Consider the following 14,441-nt stretch of genomic DNA (forward strand, 5'->3'; position numbering starts at 1 on the left):
GTCTACTGTTATTGATAAGCTTATGAGATTAGTGCAATTTAAAGAAGCACCTTAAAGATTAAAAAAAAGTAATGGGTAGCTTTGTTTGGACTTGGCTGCTTTCTAGAAGAAAATATGCCTTCCATTCACAATTTTGCTGAACTGTTATCTAAATGAACTGCTAACTGGCTCCCTTTTGAAATGTAGGGACTTGAAATGTTGACTCCTGACTTGCTGAAAAAAAAGTGAAAAATGCAGAAGAACAGTGACTATAAAACATCACTCTTCGTTAAAATTTTTCTGCAGAGGAGCAAGCCTCTCGCATAGTCCCTGAACTTAAATATATCAGCTGTAAGACTGCCATACCAGAGAAAATGGAATAGTCTGAGAAATGGCAGTCTTGGACTTATTATATGTAGGTCCAAATTTTTCACAGATCAGCCTTCAGATGACTTGACTTGATTATGTGAGTTCCAATCTTTCAAATGTTTACCCTGCTAGCCAATCTTCTGGTTGAGGGAGTCCTTTCTTGCAGATCGAAGGTGAATACTATCCCTACAGAGTGGTGTTTTCACTTCCTTTTTTTTCAATAATCTTTTCCACAGCTAGGTTTTGGAGGGTTATAACTTCACCCCTCTGCTATCCATAAGGGCAGAGAATTATGGCTTCAGAATCCAGTGATACTCTTTGTAGTTAGGGTATATAATCTGAAAATGGTCCAGATGGATTTGCGTTATACTCTGATCAATATAGTGAAATAAAACAAAATAAAACAAAACAATGGTTTCTTAACAGAGTCCAATTAAGAAAGCTCCAAAAATTATGGATCTAAAACCTACTTTGCCTCTCCTGCATTTCCAACATGTACTAGAAATGCTACAAAGCAGCACAAGTAACCTTCTATGTGTGTAAAATTACTTCTATATGAAATATTTTAAAACAAGATACATATTGAGGAGCCTTAATGGCTAGTCGACATTCAGTGCTATAGAGTATAATAATATTGTACACAGGTCATCCATTGTTTTAAGACCCATGGGACTTTTTGTTGCTAAGCACGATATAAACTTTACTGACTACATTATCATAATCTTACCCTCTTACCTAACTGTGCACAAAAATTCAACCATTGTAGCCCTGCGTCGTCTAGGGGAAGGCATCTTTTATCTTTTTTTAACAGGTTAATTAAATCCCACTGTACAAGACAATAAAAAATACAGCGATATGACTCTGCTTCAGAAAATCATGTCCATTCCCTCTCTAGTTTGATGCCATTATCTTAACCTTAATGTAGTGAGAACCAATGAAGTAAGTAGTGATTTCCTGGATTTTGCTTCAGATAGCATTCTTTGGGGACTAGAATGTTCTTCCACTGACTCGATTACAGTTCCTTCAGAGACCAATACAGTTCCTCAGAGACAGAGAATCTCAAAGAGAAACAATGCCTGGCCTATACCTCTGTTCAAGAACAAGGAATGAACTGATTCTTCACTATTAATACCTACTTGTTGTCTAAGCACTTTCCAAATGAAATATTCTCAACTGTGCATCCTTCCAGTAGAATAAAAAGCCTTAGCCAGTCAGGCCCTCTCTCCAATGTCTTGGAAGAGTGATCTTCTTCCAAATATCTCTGGGTCTACCATTGTTTTCATATAAAGGAAAAGCCACTCTCTTTATCCTAACAAATACATTTTGACTTCATTAATAGGAAGACCCTGAAATGCATGCACATCTTTTCAAAAAAAAAAAAAAAAATTCTGAAATTTTTTGACCCAAGTCCTGTGCTATAGATCTCCATTTATTAAAAAAAACTCTTGGCACTTGTTTAATACTTGTTCATACATGACTAATACAGTAAAATTGAGAAAGTTAACTGGATCTGTATGTCTCCAAACTGATTATTATCTATCAGAAATGGCCAACTTTCTTTCACCTCCTTACCTGATACCCTTTCTAAGTGGCAATGTGTCTTTGCTGATGGTTTGAGGTATAAGGCAAATGGATGGAAAGATGGAGAGCTATCTTGTCTGGCAACTGTTGGGGGGTATGGAAAGTTCAGTATCCATAGGTTCATAGGTTCACAAGTTGGTACTAGGCTGTCGGCCCTAGGGCTTATACAAGCCTAGCCATAACAATTCCCTGGCTGTTTCTTCCCACAGTATTTACTTCCCTGGACCCCTGTCTAGCAGGGTGACTAACGTGATCCCCGGGGTGAATTTCCTATCTCCCATCCAATCATCAAGGTTCCTTTTGAAGAGGGCCAAAGAGGCACTCTGCTTGACATGCATGGGCAGTCTATTCCAGAGTCTGGGGAGCCTTTGGGTCAGGAAACTATCCCTCCAGCATGTTTTGTTTATTGTGAAGACAAGGTTTAGATTCCTGGAGCATGTGTCTCTGATGGATTGGGATTTCTTTAAGTGTAGCATATCCAATGGCTCTGGGTTTGACATGGCCTTGTATGTTAAGCAGAGATTGTCTCTGAGTAGACGAAATGCGACAGAGTATAGGTGAAGTTTTTTTAGACGGTCAGCATAGGGCATCTGCTTTAGGCCTGTGATTCTTTTAGTGAGGTATTTCTGTGGCCTTTCCAGTTGTTGCACATGTCTTGAGAGGTACATACCAAACAGGGCATTGTATTCTATAATGGGTATAATGAGTACAGTGGGAGAATGACCTCTTTTTTTCTGGATGCAAAGCCCATAGTGATGAGGTGTGCCACATAGAAGTATTTCCTGACTGGTGTGGCGATTTGGTTATTGAAGCTGAGACCACTGTCCACCTGTGTCCCTAAGTCTCTTATCAAACTTTCGGTGTTTAGTGCACTGACACCTATGTGGTAATTCATGGGCACATGTTTTTTCCAATAGGGGATAACTATGCATTTCTTGGCATTGAGCTTGAGCCCATGGCTCTGGCACCAATCATCTGTTTCTGTAAGGCCCTTTTGTAGAATATCTACATCATTTGGGGATTCAGTAATGGCTCCCAGTTTGCAGTCATCTGCGAACTTTGTTAGCCAGAGTCCCTTAGTGTTGGCCTGTACTTCAGAGAAGTAGATGCCAAACAAGAGCCATCCCAGGACGGAACCCTGAGGTACTCCACTTGTCACTTGTCTGGAGCTGGATTTGGAGTCTGCTACTTTTACAGTGTGGGTTCTGTCAGTAACCCAGTTGGCAACCCATCGAGTGATGAAGGGATTAATGCCAAGCTTAGTACGTTTATCGATGATTCCAGAATGGGGGATTGTGTTGAAGGTCTTTATGAGGTCTAGATAGACTGTGTGGATCACCTTCCCCTTGTCCACTGCTCTGGAGACTGATTCGAAGAAGTCAATCAGGTTCAGGTGACAAGATCAGCTCTCCACAAACCCAAACTGCATGGGGTCCAGTGTTTGAAGGTTGCCAATGTCTTTATTTATAAGTTCCATGATAATACGTTCCATGGCCTTGCAGATCAGGCTCGTCAGACTGATGGGACGGTAGTTCCTAAGATCCAAGGTAGATCCCCCCTTGTGGAGTGGGATAACTGTAGCTGTGTGCCACTCATTGGGCACAAACTTGAGGTGAGGCTATGATTAAACATGACACTTAGGTGAGGTCCCAGTTCATTTTGTAGTTCATATAGTACACAGCCAGGAATGTCGTCTGGTCCCATGGATGCTGTATTCTTAGCTTTGGAGAGTGCGTTTCTTCTTTGGAGACTGATTCGAAGAAGTCAATCAGGTTCAGGTGACAAGATCAGCTCTCCACAAACCCAAACTGCATGGGGTCCAGTGTTTGAAGGTTGCCAATGTCTTTATTTATAAGTTCCATGATAATACGTTCCATGGCCTTGCAGATCAGGCTCGTCAGACTGATGGGACGGTAGTTCCTAAGATCCAAGGTAGATCCCCCCTTGTGGAGTGGGATAACTGTAGCTGTGTGCCACTCATTGGGCACAAACTTGAGGTGAGGCTATGATTAAACATGACACTTAGGTGAGGTCCCAGTTCATTTTGTAGTTCATATAGTACACAGCCAGGAATGTCGTCTGGTCCCATGGATGCTGTATTCTTAGCTTTGGAGAGTGCGTTTTTTACCTGTGTGGCCATTATTACTGGAATTTGGCAATCCTTCGGTATTGAGATGGGCCCTTTAGGGGGTGAAGTTTGCACTGAATCAATCTGCAAGGATACTGGCAATATCCTTGGGATCAGTATATTTAATGCCATTCTGTTGTAGCTCACCATCACTCTTGCAGCAGAGCCCTCATAAATGTTTAGAAAGTTTTCAAGCATATCCCTTGGAAATCCATTTTATGGAAGAGCCTTAAACTAGTAGCCCCAGTACACAATCTTAAAGACTTTTACACCATAAAAAACATATTATCATAAGTGGATGTCCTAGCCTAGTATCTTCATCTGCTGTGTCCAGTCGGACTCTCCCGGTCAACAAATGTAAAGAAAATAAACAATAAATCAATCTAGAGTTAACAGGATCTTAAAGATGTTGTTGTACTTTTGTTGACCCAGAATGAATCTGCATTATTAAGTATACATTAATCTGGGTGTGCTATACAACAATGCAGTTGTTAATATCCCATTAAAAATATTATAATCTTGATTCAGAAGTGATGTAGAATGATATATTTATGGTAATATGGGATCCTTATTAGTTCATTATGGTTAATACTGTAACTTTATGCCATGAATAAACACTCATCTATGTTGCTCAAACTCTATTTAAACCCAAAGGATAAAGGGGGAGAGGAGAAAAAACTGTAGACATCCATATACTACAGCTTTGCATTCAATAACAGTTAATTGTGCAAGTAATAGGCATAGCTGATTACTGAGAACCTAAAGATATATGCTGACAAGCACTACTTAAATATACTGGGCAGACGCAATAATGAAGACTTTGCAAACTGGGAGTTTATCTTGTGAGGCATGATAACATATTTTTCAGTAGTTCACAGATGTGGCACATTGATTGCACCAGACAGTCATGGGCAGGTCACTATAGCAGTGTCTGCACTGCTTGCCAGAGTGAGGATTCCTGTGGCATCAGTAATATCCCTGGTGAGACAGTGCCAGGCCTCTCTTGTATATGGCAGACCTTCATAGGACTCCCCAGGTGGTTTCTGGACAGTAATTAAAAGAAAATATTAGACTGCTTAGGACACCACTGGGACACCCTGCCAGAACCAGTGTCTTTAGGGACCATGGCCATACTAGATGCTTTGTATCAGAGAATCATGGTTAGCATCTTACAGTCACCCCTATTTCACATTCGGATAATTGCCATGCACCACAAGGTAACTTAGTACTCAACCTGTGGATAGATGTAACATGGCCTGTAAAGTGTGAGATTGAGCTGTGTTATATGCTGTTAAACTATTTGATCTATGGTGCTCTTTATTACCTTCAAAGTCTGACTTTACAACATGAAATGCAACAACTGTCTTTTTGATATTAAACTACCCACACATGATCAAAGTATAGCATTGCAGGTGCTCTAGGGGGGAGCATAACACCATGTAAGCCTGTATGCAAGAGTCTCCATCCAGACAAAATGCATAGAATGAGTGATTCAAAAATATTCATGAGGAGAGCCTACATTCGCAAAATCATTGAAATGTGAGATCCAAATCTTTATCATATAAATGCCAATGGCTGTTTCAAAGCTCATTGCACTATGGAAGAGGATATAGAGCACTGACTGCACAACATCTACAGCTCTCTGCCACTAAATGAGGAGGAGAACGGCAGCGCTACTAAGTAAGTAATGTAGGCTCCGCTTTTTAAATATTACTTTTGTTGCAGTGTTTAAGTGAAGTATTCCTTCTGAAAAAACTTGAGGAAAATTATTTTTGTAACTAAGTCATATTTGTAACAACAGTCAACTACAAGGGGCAATCAAGAAGATGTTGACAACCAATGAAAAATGTAAGAGGAAGCGCATCCCATAAAATTCTTTTATACATCATTTAAAGGTGTCATACCAACACGTGCTGAGATATGTCCAGTCAAACAGAACTGTGCATAAAAGTAATTTGTCAATGAATTATGTGGGGGGGGGGGGTCTGATGTGTATTATTATGGCTGTCCAGCACACATAATAACACTGGTAATATGGGAGGTCATGCTTACTTCACTGTCAGTGAGTGGGTATCTTTACACTTTATGTTTTTGTTTGCCTTGTATGTTGGATGGCTTTATACCATGTTGAGTATTGTGGAGAAAGGCAAGGCAATTCACCTGCAGGTATATATATATTTTTACATTCAGAGCATGTCAGGCCACAATGCTTAATGGCAGATAGTTTATTGCTACGGTTTTATGTGACAGCTGTGTTGTGATAGGGTAAGTGTGAATCTTTACATAGGAAACATTGAGGGAATATGACTGAGGGTTATCTGTGTGATTTCGTTTCTCACACTGTGTAGTTGTGGGTAGAATATTTAGATGGTGGGGTATCACTGGGGGGGGCAGACATTGGAGGGGTCGGCCCATTTTTGTCTGGGTTTGTGTGTGTGTGTGTGTGTGTGTGTGTGTGTGTGTGTGTGTGTGTGTGTGTGTGTGTGTGTGTGTGTGTGTGTGTGCGCCATATACAAGGGAATGCAGGTATAGCAAACTATTATTTGTAAATATTAACAATGACCCCAACATAGGCTGGGTAGTACAGTACAGTACAGATAGCCTCAGCTGAAAATTATTAGTGTCATACTCACATGGCATATGCCTTCTCCACACAACCTCATGTATGACAGAAGAAAGATATGAAAAAGCAAGTTCTTCCATACAGAGAGTGAAATATTTTTGCAAGCTGTCGGTCTTCATGGCCAGTGACTGTTTAGCTAGGATGATACTGCCTTGTCCTATTGTGACCATGTTTGACAGGTTGTAGTATTAAATATAACTGACTTTAAAGGAAAGGAATGAACTTATGAGCAGGTCAGAAGAAAGGCACTGAAAATATTCATGATGCAGAAAATTCTGCTCCCCACCTTACAAAAAACGATAAGACAATGGAAGGTGGGCCTTTAATCATACCAACACTGATGGAGATGGAGGAGTTTTTTGCTACTCTGCATGTGAGATGAGATTCACAGTGTTCAACAGTGGTATGTTAGACTTTCAAGGGTACTTGCAGCATGCTTCTATAGTGTTTAATTGGGATGTACCATATATATTTTGCTATTGATATGTTAAGACACAAAATCATTTTGTCTGATTACTTTAGTGCTGTTCACAGCAATGAATTTGTGTGCTTCCTGTAATTTAAGGCTGCAACCTGCAATGGCACCTCTACAAGGTAAGGTAATCTTTTCCATTACTTCCACTATTCAATGTTTTGATTCATTTTGTATTAGAAATATTGTAGAGGTGATGGGTAATACTTATGCTGAACATTGTGGTTTTGTATTTTCACATGTGATTTACTATCTGGCTCTGCCTCCTTTGATATTCCACTGCCTAATGTGAAAGAAAAGTCCAATTTAGGTAATGATGGCAGTGAACAGTTGGCAGTCAGGAAGCATGGTGTCAATGCTGGACATAGGGAATGTGCCATCTAGATCCCTATCCCAGGCCATGAATATGATTTCTGTAACTGTAGACATGACTCAAAGTACACAGACTGAAACAAAGTTGGTTTGACACAGACACTCTGGGAAGGGTGTGTGACTCAACCCTCAATGTCTGCCAAAAGCTCGATAGGGTGTGGAGATGACCATGTGAACGTGCATACCAGTTGCTGTAGATGCCATGGGTACTATCCTCCTTGGAACTGTCTTTGCCGATGACTGCAACCCAATAAATGTGCAGAACCACTGTGGAAGCACATACAAGCAACAAATTTGTCTTAGTGGAGACAGTATGTGTACCACAGGGTGTACATGATAACCTGTGGGAGTGCACCTGCATCATGTAGAAGCTCTGTTTCTGGCCTAGTGAAGGTGTCTGTCAGGGACTGGATGCAGCATCAACACTTCTGCAACAGCAAGTGTGGAGGAGCACATTGGCAGGATAGGGCATCCCTGAGAATGTGGTTCTCACTACAGAGCCAACTCTGGTAAATGACTTGGCTGACAATCACGCAGCACACCAACCTCTAGCCAAGGCCATTTTACTACCTGTGAATCTCCAGGGACGGGCAGCTCTCATAAATGAGGACATGCAGAGGATGCCCACACATCTTTCCTGGGTGCTCTGGATCTCTTTGTAAGACTGAACTAAAGACCCACACGTATATCACTATACCCCTAACTTTATCTCACACAGACACACGCACAGACACACACAGACACACACACACACACACACACACACACACACACACACACACACACACACACACACACACACACACACACACACACACACAAAAACACAGAGTGACAGTTGTTCTTCCCAAAGCATTTTATAACAGCTCTCTCTGCTCCCACCTTAGACACGCACCACACAATGTTATTTTCACGTTCTACAGCAATCACATATTTCCCTATAGAAGATACTTCCCACCTGTGCAAATGATGATAGCTGTGCCCTGCCCTTTGTACATTGTTAATTGGGCTGCCTGTGTTTGATGCACAGTGTGGCCAGTTGTTCCTTGGGCTGCCTATGTCTGATGCACAGTGTGGCCAGTCTCTACATGGGTAATCACAGTCTGGTTGTGGATTTACATGCATTATATTTACTGTAGTGTATACACTTTACTATTGACCAAAGCTATGTGCCACCTGCTGTCATTTTACTAGTGCCATAGCATGCTGCACTTGTCTTTGTCTACCATGGTTATCCCTTGCACCTTGTTCCTCCACACACTTCTCATCTGGATAACCATCTACTGTCTGGTATGATGGGGTGTTCCTCCTGAATATGGCCTTCTTGCTGCAACTGCTTCCTCAATATTATATTGAGTAACACTGCACATTCTGAGAATATTTTAGCACATCTGCTGAGATCATACTACAGGGCACCACCAGATGCATCCAAAGAGCAAAAGTGTGTCTTCAGCAGCCCAACAAATGATCCAGCATGACCGTAGCAAAGTTAGCAAAGTTATATCCCTTGACCTTCATGATCTGTGAATTTCTGATGGGTGTCATCAATTAGGGCTCTAGCACATACCAAGTATCACCAATAAAATGTCACTGAGGAAAATCATGCCCAGCAAACTGTTAATAAAATTCACGTCAGCCTTATGCAGGGGTCACAGAACTGCCTGTGTGGTCTTCAAACATATTGTAAATAATACCCTGTGCATTACTGACCACCTGGCAGTTGACAGAGTAATAACCTTTATGGTGCACATATTTTCTTATGTAGAGCAAATTCCAGCAAATAAAAAAAATTCCACAAAAAAAAAAAAAAGTGAAATAACACAGCCTTTAATAAACTGTGGAAGCACCATTGGTATATGCAGTGAACCAGTTTCGGCCTAACCACATCTTCTCCAGTACTGAAATATGGATCCACTAGAAGTGCTGGTTTAAATTTTCAAATTGGTAAATGTAGAATGCATTGTTTTCAAAGTTTATAACACACTCTGTAGTATGGTTACGGAATAGCTTACCGTTGTATATTCCTCAATGTAGCTCATTACAATTGGTCAAGAACTAGTTAGATAGTTGGATGGGAGATAGTAAAATTTTTATTTTGGAGTCTGTGTTAAATTGTCTTTTTGCACTAACATAGATGTTTTTATCTGTACCTATATTTATATCTATCTATAGCTATACCTAAATATGTCTATATAGATTGATGGATATGTATATAGGTGTACTTTGGTAGACTGAATTTATACTTAACCATGAAGAACCACACAGTGTCCAGGTCAAGATTGTGTTCCAACTATTTATTAGTAAAACAATAAGTTAAGCGCTTTCATCTTAAAACAACTTAAAACATACATCACTGAATCGCATTATATCCTCATGTCAGTTCCTTAACCGATGAGTGTCCATCATATGTTACCATCAGTGGAAAACAAAGTCACTGTCTGAAACAAAAAACAATATAATAGAAGCATAGTAAAAACCTAATAAAAAACAAAGTCTTCCTACAATTTATACTTACCTGAATTGCAGATTCCAGAGATGACAATATACTTTCAATAAACTGAACATGAACATCAATTTTTTTTTTTTTTTACAGGGAATGGAGACACTTCATAGGTCCGTAGGTTCATAGGTAGGTACTAGGATATTGGCCCTAGGGCCCATACAAGCCTAGCCAAAAAATGTGCCCTGGCTTTCGCCACCCAAGAAAATTATTTTCCTGTGCCCCTGTCGAGCAGAGCCACAGAAGTGATCCCTGGGGTGAATTTCCCATTTCCCAGCCAATCATCACAATTTTTCTTGAAGAGTGCTAATGAAGAGCTCTGTTTGACATAGATAGATAGTCTGTTCCAGAGTATGGGAAGTCTCTGGGACAGGAATCTATCCCTCCAGCATGTTCTGTTTATTGTGGTGACAAGGTTAAGGTCCCTAGAGTGTGTAGCTCGGAGGGATTGGGATTTCTTTAAGTGGAGCATGTCCAACAGCTCTGGGTTTGACATTGCTTTGTATGTTAGGCAGAGATCACCCCTGAGTAGGCGATATGCGATGGAGTAAAGCTGTAGTTTTTTGAGAAGGTCTGCATAGGGCATATGTTTGAGGCCAGTAATCCTCTTTGTGAGGTATTTTTGTGGTCTTTCCAGTTGTTGTAGATGTCTTGTGAGGTACATACCAAAAGGGGCGTTGTACTCTATAATGGGTCTAATGAGTGATGAGTAGAGGGGAACAATGACCTCTTTTTTCTGGATGAGAATCCTTTTGTGATGAGATGAGCCACATAGAAGGATTTCCTGACCACTGTGGCGATGTGATTATCAAAGGAGAGACTACTGTCCACCTGTGTCCCAAGGTCTCTTATCACATTTTCGGCATTAAGTAGACTACCAGCTATGTGGTAGTTCATGGGTACAGAGTTTTTACCAAAGGGGATGACAATACACTTTTTGGCATTGAGCTTCAGGCCATGGCTTTGACACCAGGTATCTGTCTCATTGAGGCCCTTTTGTAGTTTGTCCACATCATTAGGAGCTTTGATTATGGCTCCTAGTTTGCAGTCATCTGCAAACTTTGTTAGCCAAAGACCTTCTGTGTTGGCCTGCACTTCAGAGAAGTAGATACCAAACAGGAGAGGACCCGGGACTGAACCCTGTGGTACTCCACTTGTCACTGGTCTGAAGTCGGATTTGGAATCCGCTACTTTCACAGTGTGGGTTCTGTCTGTGAGCCAGTTGGCAACCCATCTTGTGATATAGGGATTTATACCTAGTTTAGTGAGCTTATCTATAATTCCAGAGTGGGGGATGGTGTCGAAAGCCTTGGCGAGATCTAGATATGCTGTGTGAACCATTTTACCCTGATCTATGGCTTTGGTGACTGCTTCAAAGAAGTCAATCAGGTTTAGGAGACATGATCTGCCTTTTACAAATCCAAACTGTGTAGGGTCCAGAGTTTGTATATTACCAATGTCTTTGTTTATGAGTTCCATGATGATATGTTCCATGGCCTTGCAGACCAGGCTCGTCAGGCTAATGGGGTGGTAGTTCCCGGGGTCAGTCGTGGCTCCCCCTTTGTGGAGTGGGATAACTGTTGCGGTGCGCCATTCAGTGGGTACAAAGCCTGAGGTGAGGCTATGACTGAACATGGTACTTAGGTAGGGTGCCAGTTCATTCTGTAGTTCATGTAGAACGCAGCCTGGGATATTGTCAGGTCCCATGGATGCTGTGTTCTTGGCTTTGGAGAGTGCGATTTTTACCTGTGCAGCTGTGATTATAGGAACTTTGCATTCTTCAGGTATAGAGATGGGCCCTCTAGGGGGTGAGAGGGGGTAAAGTTAGCACTGAACCTATCTGCTAGGATGTTGGCAATATCAGTTGGTTCTGTATATTTAGAGCCATTATGCTGTAACTCAGAGCAGATATGAGTGTTCCCATTTAGATTCTTGACATAACTATAGAATGCTTTGTGGATGTCTTTAGAGTCAGTGGCAATTTTGTTTTTGTAACTAGCCTTGGAGGATTTTATGAGGGATCTCAGCTTCTTACTGAGGTTGACCAGGGAGTTCCTCCAGTCATGGGATTTTACTCTTTTTTGCAACAGTTTCTTTCTTCTGTTGTAGAGTTTGTTTATGGCAGAGGTCCACCAGATTGGCTTCCTTTTTTTAGAGGATAACATCTTGGTTCTATTAGGGATAGCATGATCCATACACTCGTGTAAGTGTTTATAAAGTGCATTTGTGTAGGATTCGGCAGTCATACCTCTATTGTCCATCTGCATGGGTGTCATGAAGTTTGCCACTTCTGTCTTAAGAAGTGTGAAGTTGGCTTTTGAGAAGTTTTTTATTACGGTTTCCTTAATTGGGGCTGGGGGTGGGATGTGGATGTCTAGGCTGATTAGCTTGTGGTCAGATCTGAACAACGAGGAATTGACCTCTGGTGTGGAACACCGGTTTCCCATGTTGGTAATGACCAGGTCTAGGATATTGCTGCCCCTGGTGGGGGTGTCAATAAGTTGATCCAAGGGATTGGAATTTATGAATTCTAGAAAACGTTGAGCAAAAGAGTTGGTACATGAGTAGTTTTCCCAGTTAATGGTGGGGTAGTTGAAATCTCCCATTATTAGGGTGTTGGATTGTACCCTAATACTTTCCAGTGTATCAAGAAATGAGGAGTGTGAATCCTGGGACATGGTGGGGGGTCTGTAGCAAGCTACAATTTGGATTGCGGTCTTGCCCAGAGTTAGTTGCACTTGGGTAATCTCGGATGCATTATGCTGTTCAACTAATCTGGAGGTGTGGATATCCTTAATGAATATGGACACGCCTCCACCTTTAGTGCTTCTCTCTGGGTTAGGTGGCCGAAAGGTGTGGTATGAATTGAAGCCTGGTAATGCAGGGGTGCTCTCTGGAGCTTTGAACCAGGTCTCTGTCATTGCACAGATGTCAATGTTCTCCATTTTAAGGAGTGCCTCGAGTGAGTGCATTTTGAGATTTAGACTTCTAGCATTGAGTAGCATTACCCTCAGATTTTGCTTGCTTGTACCTGTTACGGTGGTGAATTTGTCATTTGAACCTTGCCTAAAAAAGGCACTATAGAGGTTGCAAGAGTCTTAGCCAGTATCCGGAATCCTAAGGGCGACAGGTGCAGGCCATCTCTGGCAAAGCATCGTGGACTGTCAATCATGTCATCCCAGGCAGGCAAATACTGGATCCCCTTAGAATGACACCAGAAGCTTAGCCAATTGTTGAAGTCAATCATTTTGTCCTTGTACTGTGATATCATTCTGGGTGAAGGCAGGATGCTACTCAGGGTTAGGGTCATACCTGACTGGGATACAAAATCGGAGAGCTCCTCCATGTCTCTTTTCATATAGTCCAGGGAGGTATGTCTCAAGTCATTCACACCAACATGGACAATGATAGTGTCATATTTGTACTTATTGTGGAGTGACCTGAGTGCATGCATTATGTGGCGGATCCTGGCACCTGACAGGCAGCTGATAATAACTTTCTCCTTGTTTAGTCTAGTGAGTGGAACATCAGTGTGCCTGACTATAGAGTCACCTATGACTAGAGTGTTGGGTACGTTGTTATGCCTTATGGGCTGTGGTTGAGTGGCACACTGAGTTTGTGGGCTATGTGTCATTTGGGTTGTGTTGGGGGGGTGGAGTTTGCTTGCATTTATGCTTTGGATGTCCCTGATGCTTGGGCAGGTTTTTATTGAGAGCCTCCGCGAATGTAGGTGTGTGTTTTGTGTTTCTATGTGTGTGTTTTGGTGGTGTAGGTTTTGAGGGACTATGTGATGAGTGTGGTGCGGTGCAAGTGATTATCTTCTCCTCTTGACTGTCTAGTCCAGTATTGGGTGAAGAGAGCTTTGCTTCCAGTTTGGCTATATAAGTGCATCTCTCACAGGTTGTAGTGTTGGGTGGTAGGAGGAGAGGGTTGTCTGTGTACATGAGGCAATTGCTGCATTGCCCCAAGATGCCCAGATTCATCAGGTAGACAGGAGAAATCACTGGGAGCTGACCCTTAGACATGCCTGGATAAGTGCTTATTTATTAAGTGCTAAAAACTGCTTTCCACTAGACAAGTGAGAAAAGTTGAGTGCTGTAGTAATTTGCAGCTTATGTAGTGCTTACAATGAGTTCTGAACAAGTGCTGAGATCAAAGAAACAGATTTGAGTGCTGAAACTAGAAAACTGGCTAGTTATTAGAAAAAAAAACTAAGCTAGAAGGCTTCCCTCCAACACTTGGCCAATATGGGGAAATTTGCTGTTTCCCCACTGCGGTGCGATCCTGGAGTTGGTATATTTAGCTAGAGGGGAGGGGGGGTGCAGCTCTCCACATTGGGGGGTCTGGGTGGTGTAGCCCCACACCTGGGTGGGTTTGACATACTTTGGTGTATTATTCTCTTAAATGTTGGCCAAAT

This window comes from Protopterus annectens, chromosome 5.part0 (assembly GCF_019279795.1).
Source record: "Protopterus annectens isolate FY-2018-M chromosome 5.part0, PAN1.0, whole genome shotgun sequence".
Lineage (NCBI taxonomy): Eukaryota > Metazoa > Chordata > Ceratodontiformes > Protopteridae > Protopterus > Protopterus annectens.